The sequence below is a fragment of the Pteropus medius genome, unplaced genomic scaffold, assembly GCF_902729225.1.
Source record: "Pteropus medius unplaced genomic scaffold, Ma_sr-lr_union100, whole genome shotgun sequence".
NCBI lineage: Eukaryota > Metazoa > Chordata > Mammalia > Chiroptera > Pteropodidae > Pteropus > Pteropus medius.
Genome location: NW_024344240.1, coordinates 24,100,950 through 24,113,415, shown reverse-complemented (window position 1 = coordinate 24,113,415; position 12,466 = coordinate 24,100,950). Strand labels below are relative to the sequence as shown.

Sequence of the window (12,466 nt, the reverse complement as noted above, 5' to 3'; positions counted from 1 at the left end):
GTTACTAAGGTAATACAGACATGAAACTTCCTGCCTCAAAAGAACCTCAAGACAGTCTGTGTTCTTCCTTCTCCAGGCTAGCCTGAGCCCCTCTCCATGTCCCTGTCCCTTTGACTGAACCTGTGTTTCTGACATCTCCCCTCTCCCCACCCCCACAGTCTTTCAGTGGGGCTTCAGAGAGCACTCTCATCCTGAAAAGATCTTCTGAATCTGCATCTCTCACAAGTTAGTACCAAGTTTTCGCTTTCTTTCACCATCAAACATCTCAAAAGAATAGTCCGCATTTGCTACCTGTTTTTCATTTCCCTCCTTAACATTTTTAGTTTTTGTCATTTCACCAAAATTGCTCTCAAAAGATTACTAAACTAAGACCTTTACATCGAAAAGTATAAAACACTATTTAGAGAAATAAAAGATATCGTAAATGGAGGAATACAACATAATCATAAATTGGAAGACTCAATATTGTAAAAGTGTTAATTCTGCCCAAACTAATCTATAGATTCAATGCAATCCAAATCAAAACTCTGGTAGGGCTGTTGATGGGTGTGTGTGTGTGTGTGTGTGTGTGTGTGTGTAAATTGACAAGGTGATTCAAAGTGGAAGTGGACGTGCAAAGAGCCAAGGATAGCCAAGCAATCTTGAAGAACAAAGCTATAAGAACATGAAGAACTGTCATGAAGAAGAGTATTACTATACAGCTATAGTTGTTAACACGGCTTACAACTGGCACAAAAACAGACATATAGACCAATGAAACAAAAAGAGAATCCAGAAAAATAGCCTAAATCTGGAAATAACCCAAATGCCCATCAACAACTAAATGATAAACTGAGGTATACTCATGCGATGGAATATCATACAGCAGTGAGAACGAATGAACCGTATTTATATGTAACCTAATAGATGCGTTTCATAAACATGATGTTGATGAAAGAAGTTAGACACAAAAGGATTCGCACTGTATGACTCCAGGTATATAAAGTTTAAAAATAGGCAAAACTAATCTGGTGTTAGAAGTCAGGTTACCCTAGTTGGGTGGAGGAGTGACTAGAAAAAATGAATGACAAGAGGCTTCTGAGGTACTGGGAATGTTTCTACTTCCTGTTCCCAGTATTCATTATGAGTGTGTAAAAATTCACTGAGTTGCATATATATTTGTGTACTGTTTTGTATGCATGTTACACCTCAAAACCAAAACAACAACAAAAAGCAACAAAGAAACATCACTCCAAACCCAAACCTCAAGGATTACCTAACACCATAATTCAATGGTCTTTATTCAGTCTTCATCCTACTGGAGCCCCTTCTGTGATATTTGCCCCTGATAACACCTCCTTCTAAAATCTCTCTCCGTTCTTGACTGTCTGGCTCTCCTTGGCCTGTCCATATATTTCCTATCTGACCTGCTGCTGGTCTTCTTTCCACTTCCTTTCACATATGTAGGGGTTTCCTGAACTCTAAGGACACTTTCCTCTGTTCTTCCTCTTGTGTAATAACCCTTATATGACCTGAATTTATCAAGCTATGTCAATACAATTATAACTCCAGTTTCCTCCTCTCTTCTCTCCTGAGTTTCAGAGTCACGTTTTTCAAATGCCCGATAAACATTTCTTTGTGAACATTCCACTTCTACATCAAATCGTATTGCTCATACTATTTAAAAAACTGTTCTTTTCACTTAATAATTACTATGAATAGTTTTTCACAGGATTAAATATTCTTCTAAAACACATAATTCTTCTGCGAGATTCCTGTTACTGCCCTTTTCAGGCTGCTTCTTTTGGTTTACGTTCTTCATTGCTGATTATCTTCTGGCCACAACCCTAAATACAAGCTCTCACATCCTAATATCTTTTGCTTATTGTGATGGCTTCGTAATCACTGGTTTATAAGAGAGTAACCTTTCCAAAACAGGTGGATTAGGTTCCCTCCTCTTCTTCCAATATCTTAAAGGATTTCCTACCTACAGAACGGAGTCCAATCTCTTTGGCATGGCAGCCACAATCTGGTAGCCCTTTCTTCCTTTTCCAACTTCATCTCCTGGCATATCCCTGCTATTCCTGTCTTGCTTTTATTTGAATGTGGCTTTCTCATCCTAGAATGTGGACAGCCTTACCTCCTACACACCTCTCTTCCCTACCTTATTCGTCCTTCATGGTTGAGCTCAATTGCCCCTCTTCTCTGTGAAACTTTCTCTATTCAGAGGTGAATACTACTAAAGTGTTAATTTTGTCTTGTGTGTCAGGAGCTGGCTATATGTTTAATTCTCCAACTCTTCTGCAAACTTCTTGATGAATGCTGTCTAGCAAAATAACCTGCACATTGCAAACGATCAAAAAATGATCTACGGCCATGCCACCATGAACAAGCCCGAGCTCGTCTGATCTCGGAAGCTAAGCAGGGTCGGGCCTGGTTAGTACTTGGATGGGGAGACCACCTAGGAAGACCAGGGGCTGTAGGCATAAAAAATAAAAAATAAGGGATTGTAAGCTGACAAGGTCCTTGCAATTTGTGAGGTCAACAAAGGACTGCCTTGCCTAAAATAAAACAAATGAACAAACAAACAAACAAACAAACAAAAAATGACAGGTGAATAAACTAAAGAACAGACGCTAATCCTGGAGGAAAACATCGATAACTTTCTAAAGAGCTTTTTAAGATAAAATCTGAAGCATCTCCAATCAAGACTGATGGTGCAGACCTTATAGCAGTGCACATAAACTATACACTGTAGCATCCCACTTTGTTTAAAGTTTTCAAAAGATGGAATATGGGACAAATATAAGATACCAAGGTGGCCTCTGGCAGGAATTTTCTGGCTTTGTCTCCTGAATGTTATTATAATGTATTCCGTTCTTAGTAGCTATTCCAGCCCTCCATGAACTCAGAGTAGTAATATGATTTCTAGAGGGACTTGAGCCAAGAATCACAAAGGCATCAGCAACTCAATCTGAATGCTCAACGCAACACACATTTGAAGTGTGTGCAGCAGACGGGAAAAAGAGAATGCTTCAGCCTCCACCACCGTTCAGGGGAGAAATGGAAAGAGGAAGCTCAGAAGGAAAGTGAGGTGTTTCAGAGATGATGTTATACAACCTCACGCCCAACAAAAACATTATGAAGGGCTGGCTGTAAGGAAAACCACTTGAGCTCCTTTCCTGCTTTCGATGTTAGGATAACTGTCAGGGAACAGAGCTGATGGTGTGAAGAATGATAAGGGACATAGCTGGGCTGGATGGAGGAACAGAATTATAGCTGAGGGATGGACTGACTGATTCAGGGAAACTGCCTTGGACATTTATTACTCAGCACAAGTCTGATTTTAGCATAGGTATAACTTTTCTTCATAGCCGAGTAGAGACATCAGGGAGAGCTAACAGATAACTACAAAATAAGAAAGACTTAAAAATGAGAAAATAACCTTGTTTCAAGGTAAATAACTCTCTATTTCATAGTCACAAAAAAAGATGAGGTGAAAGATGAGGATGTACAGATGGATATAAAGAAGGGACGGTTACTAGAGGTTACTGAATGAAGTCAGTTGTGGTTGGCAATGACTCAGATTAATTCCTTTCTGTAGATGGTTTGCCGGTGGGCAGGAAATTATACAGAGGTGATTATTTTGGTTTAAGCAGACAAGAACATGAACTTGAGGTTTAACAGCTAGGTCCCAGGATGCTCAGGCCATCAGGTCTGAGCTGTAAACTGCCATGATCACTGGAGCTTTTCGGAGATGGTGGATTAAGCTGAAATGAATGGTCCTCTATCCTGTCCAGATATGGGCTACAGCCTGCAGCCCAAATCTACAGGCTGTTTAACTACAACTGCTTAGGAAATATGAAGACATAAAATAACTTCCGAGTTTGAATTTTTGAACAACTAGAATAAACGAAAATATATTTTGCCACAATAAAACATCAAATATAAAACTCATGTGGTCACAGGGATCTGAAAGCAGAGCAGATATTTCTTGCCCAGTCATTTACTTTTCTACAAGTATTTTGGTCACTTTTTTAACTTTGTAGAATCCCTCTAGCGTTTGTACTAGGGAAAACTGAAGTTGCTCTGGAAGAATTTGTCCTATGATTATTTCCCACAGATTAAGACTAATATTTCAAGTCTGAGTTTGCAGCTTGAATCTCCCAGTTTTCCTTCTAATATCTCCACCCACCCAGACTAAAGCCACTGCCACCACGGCCCTGGGTTCTGTGCAATGCTGGCAAGAAGCGGTAATGATCATGACGTTGCTATTGGGCCTTCCTGTCGTCCTCCTCCTACCTTGTAATAAACTCCTTTACCAGGCAATGTCTGAGAATGTTTTTATAAGAAGGAAAGGCTATTGTTGCTTAGGCCCAAAGTAAGTGAGACATTACTGCTCTTTCATGACTAATATTGAACAAAATCTAAAAATAAAAGCAAGAGTTTAGTTCCATTCTACCAAGGGGGCCTGTATATACATGACCCACAGTCAAAGTTCCACTGCTGAGCTGCCTGATATTCCACAGTAAGCTTCTCAAGATTTACTTGGTGATATAAAGGAACTTTCTCCTTTCCTTCTTTCACAACAGAAGCGTCAAGGTAGGAGGGTACCTCGGCCTCTCAAAGAATGAAAATCATACAATCATTTTCTAGTATTATCAAGAGTACTTTATGACTGGTACATAGTAGAGGCTCCCTAAATATTTACTGAATCAATGCTTGCCATATGTCTTAGGGTAGCTAAATTTTTCAATGTTACATCATCATGTATTTTTACCGTTAGTTTTCAAAGGTTAAAAACAAAACAAAAACAAAAATAAACCAAGAGCTTCTCTGCTTTCCAGCTATGGCACTGAAAATTCTGCAGTGTGAGACTGGCAACTTCCCTAGTCCTGAAGGAAATATAACAGTTAAGATTTTTTGTGAATCTGTATTAATACAAAGTACATCTTTAGTTTTCTACGCTATTGCCCTCCTCTACAAAATACCAAACAGTGAAACTGCTAAACCTAAAAGCAGGTTAATACCAAAGTTTACACTCATCAACCTGGGAGGCAACTAACAGAACTACCAGTTCAATTCTCTAACCTTACAAGTCAGCTGAGGCCTAAAGAGGTAGACAGGCTGGTAGAGTTTAGACTGACAAAGTATTTTATTTGCCTCAGGAAAACTCAGGTGTTATCTCCTTTCAAGCCCAACCAGTGAGTGGTTAGGAGATCAAACTCCACAGTCTCCAGATACTCAAGATCTCCACAAAGAAAAAAAGGAAGTCTCCCATGCCTCTGAGGAAAGAAGTCTGGTCTTGCTAACTAACCACCAGACCTTAGATTTGTCATATCACTCACTGTTGCTTATTGTTCTTTGGAAGGTTAGAGTCAGTCATGATTTCATGAAAGTCAACAACTGAGAGGTCAAGTAACTGAGGTAAAAGTAGACAAATAAATTGTGGTCGGTGGCAGTCTATAGGACCAAAACACATGTTGCTAAAATCTGTCAGTCCAAATTAATCTCCTTACATATAGCAGGAGCTGGAACCAGGAAAGTACAATGGATGCTAACGATCCAGTTTTAGATAGTTATCTGTACATAAACCAGTACAAACTTGCTTTCTGATGATTCTATTATGTATTTGCAGATGTCCTAATGTACTAACGTCTTGATTTCTGACCTACTTATGTCTAGACACTTATAAAACGCTAGTTGCTTTCCTGCCTAAAGCATTCTTCCCTGGCTGAGATAATTTGAGTTTTTCCTATGTGATATTTTGTGGCTAGAAGAACCTCCCTAGTTATGGTCTTCCTCAAAAGGTTATATCTTGATATAGGTGTTATACCTTCTCTGGACAAGAAGGGGAAGGGAGGAGACAGAGTATGGCAAGAAAACAGAAGACACGGCTACAAAAGATAAAAGTGAAAACAGAAACCCTACTCCCCAAAACCCAATAGGAGATTTACATTGGTCTGACTAGGCCCCCATACATTAAATTTCAAGAGCCAAGAATCATTTCTCGTGTAAAAATGTTTCTGGAACACCACTGGAACTGCGATGTGGCATCCCGCTCAAAGAACAAGCCCGTTGTGACTGCAGCGATACTACCATGTTGTATAATTGAAATTTGCTAAGAGAGTGGAACTTAAAAAAAGGTAAATATGTGAGGTGACAGATGTATTAATTAACTAGACAGATGGGGGGAATCCTTTCACAATGTATACATGTATCAAATCATCACATTGTACACTTTGAACTTCTTAAATTTTATTTAAGTTTTCCTCAATAAAGCTGAAAAGAAAAAGAACAAGTCAATTACCCATCTGGGTTAAGTGCTTAGATAAAGCATAGTCCAGAGACAAAGGGGTGGCATCATCTCTACGAGGCTTTACCAGTCCAAAGACTTGAAGAGGTACTACTCAAGGCTTGAGGAAAATATGAGGTGTTAAAAACAAAGAATCAGATTTCTCAGCTAGGCAGCATTTTAACATGGTTGTCTAAGTTGATTTGATAATATCTCTCACATTATTATCTCTTACAAAGCTGTTAACTGACATGAATAGAGACACTCAAATTAAGGGCCTGTCATTATTGAAATAGAGAAAATATTTTCCTCTTTGCCAAAGAGATCCATCAGAACAGCAGCAGGGCTCTGGGAAACTCAGATGCAGCCAGGCTAGCTAGTCAGCCCAATGTATTTGGTTTGGCTCTCAGCAATGAAGAGTGTCAAAACGGAGAGGATGAAAAAAAAAAATAATAAAAATAACAACCCAAACAACTAATAAGAAATCTAAGGCTGAAACTGTCGGGGTGGCAAGAACAAGGCTTTGTTACAGCTGAAATTTAAGTGCTAACCCAGCCCAAAGCCTAATCCACGTCTAGCTCATCCCTCTGGCCAGGCAGAAGAGAGAAGTTTCCTCCAGGCACAGCAGCACGTGCTCGATGTGCACTCTGTCCAGGACCGCTGTCTGCCGTTTCCAGCACACAGTGTCTGATTCTAGAGCCAGTGTGATAGGGAGACTGGCAAGGCTCCCACGGAGAACTATGGATCTTGCTTGACTTTTTCTCTTTTTAGCGCCAATCTGATATATTCTCTGGGTAGAATCTCCCGACTCCCTGATGAGATGACAAAATGACTCTGCAGTGTGGTACAAGCTCCTGGCCCAGTGATTCAGAAGGACCACGGAAGGGGGTGCCATTACTGACCAAGGCTCTGGGGTCATGTGGGCTGTTCTGAGTGATGTCCTGGTACATGTGATTATCTTATGAAGGACTATGTGCAGTGGTGAGGGACAAGCACAATATGATGACATGGCAAGTTGCATCTGATGTGGCTGACGTGGAGAAGGCTGGGTGGGGTGGGGTTCTGAAGTTGTATGTTACTAAATTTGGATTGCTAAAGGGAACAAAGTATGTGATGTGATTTGAAAGCTCTGGGGAAGGTTGGGGTTGAAAGAAAAATATTCCCACAGCCCCCTGAAGCTCAGAGAATTTTGCAGTCAAGTGTTTACTTAGGTGAAAAAGGGTGAGAATGTGAGACTCCAGAGATACTTCCAGTCCAGTTTGGCTCTATGAATGCCTGAGGCTCACCATACTTGTGAGCACAGTTCCCCGAGAAAGTGTGGGTAAAAAAAATGACATTCCAGGGCTCAAACGGCCCCACACAGCTTTATTTCCACATGGAAGGAATGGCCAAACATGGGAAGGAAAGTCCACACCAAAGCGAGTACTTCTGGGAAGTTTCACCCAGTTTACTGAAGAGGAGAAGGATCCCAAGATCTCTTCTTCCTACTTCTTTTCCAGTGAGGAAGTAGCTGGAGAGAAGGTGGCCTCAACCTTCAGAAACAGCCAAGTGAGAAAGCGAGCTCTCCATGGGCAAGAAAAGATGGAGGAGTCATGAGATCACCCCTCTGTGCACCCCCGAGGAGGCTGATCCAAATAAACAGCCCTAGCAACTCTTGCATGTGGCTCTTTCCAATGATCCCGATGCCCACAGGACTTCTGCCTGTGAGCTGAAGAGCACTAAATAGGGCTCAAGAGGTCCAAGCGACAGTGCAGCGAGCAAGGGAGTTGCTGGCAAAGCTACAGCCTTGAAGGAGGTTAAAGGAACTTCTTAATAGATATTTTAAATCAAGAAAGTCACAGTGCTTGGTCAGCACACAATGCCTGAAACAGCAAGCATCTATCTGCCAGGGTCCCTTACTAAAACATACACTGCTTGAACTAGAGGGTAAATGCCCTTGCAGCATCCTGCAGACGATTTAACATTGCTGTAGGAGAAATCAGTTATTACTAGAGCGTCCTTTAACAAGCTAAGAGGATTTTCTTCCAAGGAGACTGCAAGGTGGAGTAGTGGGTAAAGGCTGGAAATGAAAGGAAATGTCCAGTTCCACTTGTGCCACTTAGCTTTGTCATCTTGGGCAAGTCACTTCAGCTCTCTGGCTTAGCTTCCTTATGTGCAAAAAGGGGAGACTGGATGATCTCTAAATTCTTTCCAGCTTTAATAATTTTTGAATATATAAAACTCGTTCCTGATTAAATAACATTAGAACAGTGAGTGCCAACTGAGAGCCTGCAGGCTATTTCTAAATGGGGTTTTTCAGCTCTTGTGAAGGCTTCTCACTGCACCTTCTCTGCATGTCATCATAGGATGCTAGAGAAAACTCAGTATTTTATTTTTCCCGTGATTCCCTACCCTCCTGCTAATTGCATTCTGACATCCATCTGTGGTAAACTTACTTTTAGGAATAAATATCTACTGACCCCAATTTAGACAAAGACTCGCGAAAGGTTCCTGTGATCTCCCACAGACGCTAAGCGTATCAGAGAGCGGAACGTCAGAGAACCCTAAGGGCAGTGATGGCTTATCGCCAGGCCTGGGGTACACTGAGGAGGAGTTTCATCTGGCTTTTAACCTGGCAATTTTGTCCTTTTTTGAACTCTTCTTTTCCCAGCCCCTCACTAATCTTATCATTCTAGTGTTCGGGTTCCCTGAGCATTCTAAAGTGACAGTGACAGTGTGCTATACCTGCATTTAAAAAGGTAGTGTGCCTTGGAGAGATGCTTGATTCAAAGGAACAAATTGAACCCGTGAAATTTCAGGCGTATAGGCAGGAACTTTATCAAACACCTCATCATACTACTTTTAAGTCACTATCAGAGCATGCTTTTTTGTTAAGATGGCAATAAAATCTTAGTGTCTAAAGCTCGGCTTAGGGTTTACATTAGAAAAGGGTAAGACTTTTTTAGTTTGATAACATTAAAACCACTATTTATCTTTAACAAGAACCCCATGAAAAATCCCATCAATCAAAACCTGATTTTTAGGGTCACTAAGTAAGTATCACTGAGATTTACAGCAAGACCTGTTATCTGCAGTGGGAGAGCATACACTAGATAGGGGCATTTTCTTTGTGCCTGGAAGGTCTTTTGTATAAAAAGAGGTATTCGAAGCAGTAAGATAGCAGTTATAGCATGTAGAAGAATACCACAATCTTATCCCCAGAAAATTCCTGATTTCATTCATTTACCAAATGTTTTTTTATCTATGACACAGCTTTTTAAGAAAGGTCCAGTTACTAAGTTCTTTTCACATGGTATTTGGGACTGAAGTCACCAGCAGGCCCCACATCTCCCCTAAGGGACTATTCTGTAATTAGTGAATGTGAGTAACAGATTCTGCAGTCATGTCCCCCACTCCCCGCCACCTTTCAATCGGCAGGGCCACGGCATATATCTGGAGCGCTGCTTCCAGAGTCTGTTTGGAAGTCAGTTGTTTGAAACTTTGAAAGAATTACCTAAGTAGTAGCTAGATTCCCAAGTAGTCCCCATGAGACTATTCACCCGTAACGTTTGTATGGGCTGAATCAGGCCCCCTCACCCAGCTCACGTTGACCTCCTAACCCCCATGACTGCAGAATGTGACTGTATTTGGAGAGGTGATTTAAAGAGGTGTATTTAAAGAGGTGACTAAATAGATGAGGCTGTGAGGGTGGGATCTATTCCAGTCTGACTGGTGTCCTTGGGTAGAGGAAGGGGAAATATGGACACGACAGAGACACCGGGGATGTGCGTGCGTGGAGGAAAAGCCACGCGAGGACACAGAGAAGCTGGCCATCTGCAAGCCAAGGAGAGAACCTCAGAAGAAACCACCCTTGCTGATACCTTGATCTTGGACTTCTAGCTGTTTAAGTCACCTAGTCTATGGTACTTTGTTACAGCAGCTAATACAATATTATCATAGAACCTAACTACCATTCACAACATTTTATATACAGCTAGAAGATGCCTTGTGAGTTTTAACTCCAAACACCAGAAACACATCTTCACCTACCCCAGTGGCAAGTATGTCCTGGTCCCATCTTTCCTGTATAGCAGTGGGAGGGGTTCAGGGAGAAAACCTCACTTCTATGGCAGTGGCACCCACAGCAGGATGTTCTTACAAGGGGTGCTGGAGATTCCCGTAGAGCCTCAGGGAAATCTAATAGTTAGCACAGGGGAGTCAGGTGGGGAATGGCCATACTGTTTGTGTGCATGTAAACTGGAGACTGCTATATTTCAGGGTACACTTCTGATTTTATACCTGGGAAGTCATGCCCTACTTTTTCTAAGTTTACAGAGGTTTCCCCTAGGGCATTACTGTTGTACATAGCCATTGTTACTATAAGAAGTTTTGTATTCTTCAGGGGTGCTGAGGCAGAAACATGGTTGAGAGCCTCTGGCATACACCATAGTAGATCCTGTCTCTAAGAAATTTAAGTTCTATTTCTAGACTGCCCCACCAAACCTTTTTGCAAAGAATCAAATAGTTTGGAAGAAAACTAAGGACAATTTATTAAAAATGCTCTGACTAGACTGGAAAGCTATCAGCTCCAAAGTCTGTAAGTTCCACTGGCTTTAAGTTTGCAGTGCCTACTCTGGTCATGTTTTTTGGCATTCACAAGGATTGATTTTCTTCTTTGCTCAGTTGGGGGAGTATTATCTTTGAAAGTTGACATTGGAGACGACAGACCCATGTTTAATGTACTGAATTGTAGTAATTGTCAAGACTCATTAAAATTCCAAGATGGTAAATAATTGCTGCTGCAGGAGCTCTAGGGAATCAGGAGTGCTAACCTTCTTCTCCCATGGGAATGCTTTAAACACAAAGGAAAACACGCAAAAAGGGCAGCAAGAAAACATTAACATTACGGTCCCTATAAATGCAGAGCTTTGTAATTAAAAAAAAGATTTCCATATTCATATGTCAGGACTCTAAGTGCAAGACCAAGCTAATAAAAACTAGACTGAAAAAAGGTTCCTGCATTCATTGCTGCAAAGCTGAGGGCACATGAGACCCGAATTCAGAGTAGGTGCTTTATGTTCAATTTTATTTAGTTCCGGCAAGTTGGTGGCAGGCACCAGTAATGACCAGCTGTCCTAGTCAAGAAGTGTGGGGGGAAGACCTGTAGACAAAACAGAAACAGCAGAATTCCCCTTCTCTGAGACAAGCGAAGGAAGGACATGGTTGAAGGGATCTTTTGTATCAAAAAAGGTTTGGTCTAGCTAAGTCTCTTAATACCCTTTCTCTCTACAAACAAGATTATTCTACATTTAGTGTAAAGTATGTAGTTTTGCCCTTATTTAACTGTATCTTTTCATGTGTACACCATAAGGCTGCCCTCGGATTGGTAGTGAATTGAAATTAATGCTTAAAATCTGTGTAATTTCCACTATGTAAAAGAGTTTCTTATCGCCTCTATTTTCAAATCCTCATTTCCTCTTCCTTTACCCAACTTAGTTTTAGAGGATTTTATCAAGATGTAAAGTAGCAGCTTTGTGTGCTAGGGCCCAATTTAGAACACAATAAGCCCGTTCCCTCTTGCGTCTGCCCAGCTCTTCTGTATCTTCCCCCTCCTTTTTTGGGAACAAGCTTTTCTCTGCCAGATTTTCGGCACCCAACTGGCAAGATATTCTGCTCTTTGCATAAAAAGGTTAATGGCAGCTGTCAGAGGAAGGAGAAAGCGCCAGACTGTGTGAGAGCAGAGAGGAGAGAAAAAGTGAGGTTATTCCACAGGGTTTTCCTTGTAAATTCATCAGGAGAAATACACACACACACACACACACACACACACACACACACACACACACACTCTCTCTCTCTCTCTCTCTCTCTCTCTCTCTCTCTCTCTCTCTCACTCTCTCTCTCAGCCCAGTCCTTATACAGACACACATTTATCTTCATGGCTCTGCAGTTCTTTTTGCTAGATTGCTGGTTTTGCCTCTCCCAGCCTCTTAAATTCTGCCACTTAGTTTTTTGGACAAGAGCTGAGGAAACAAGTTCAAACATCACAAAAAGAAGAAAACCAGATCAGAAACATTCAGGCTGGGAACCAGAACAAAGTTTGTTGCCCCACAAAGAATCATTCTTCTCTTTTCTTTCTTTCTTATTTTTTCTCCCTGCTTCCCTTATCCCTTGGCCCCCGACAGCTCATATGTCCATTTGGCTCACTCGTGT

At 41.2% G+C, this 12,466-nt stretch overlaps 1 protein-coding gene and 1 pseudogene across 6 annotated transcripts in view; one reads left to right on the top strand and one right to left on the bottom strand.

The window, feature by feature from the left end:
- The window catches only part of ERC1 (ELKS/RAB6-interacting/CAST family member 1), a 482,353-nt gene that overhangs the window by 14,652 nt on the left and 455,235 nt on the right, over window positions 1–12,466 (bottom strand). The window lies entirely within an intron of this gene.
- On the top strand, window positions 2,346–2,465 carry LOC120607505 (uncharacterized; annotated as a pseudogene).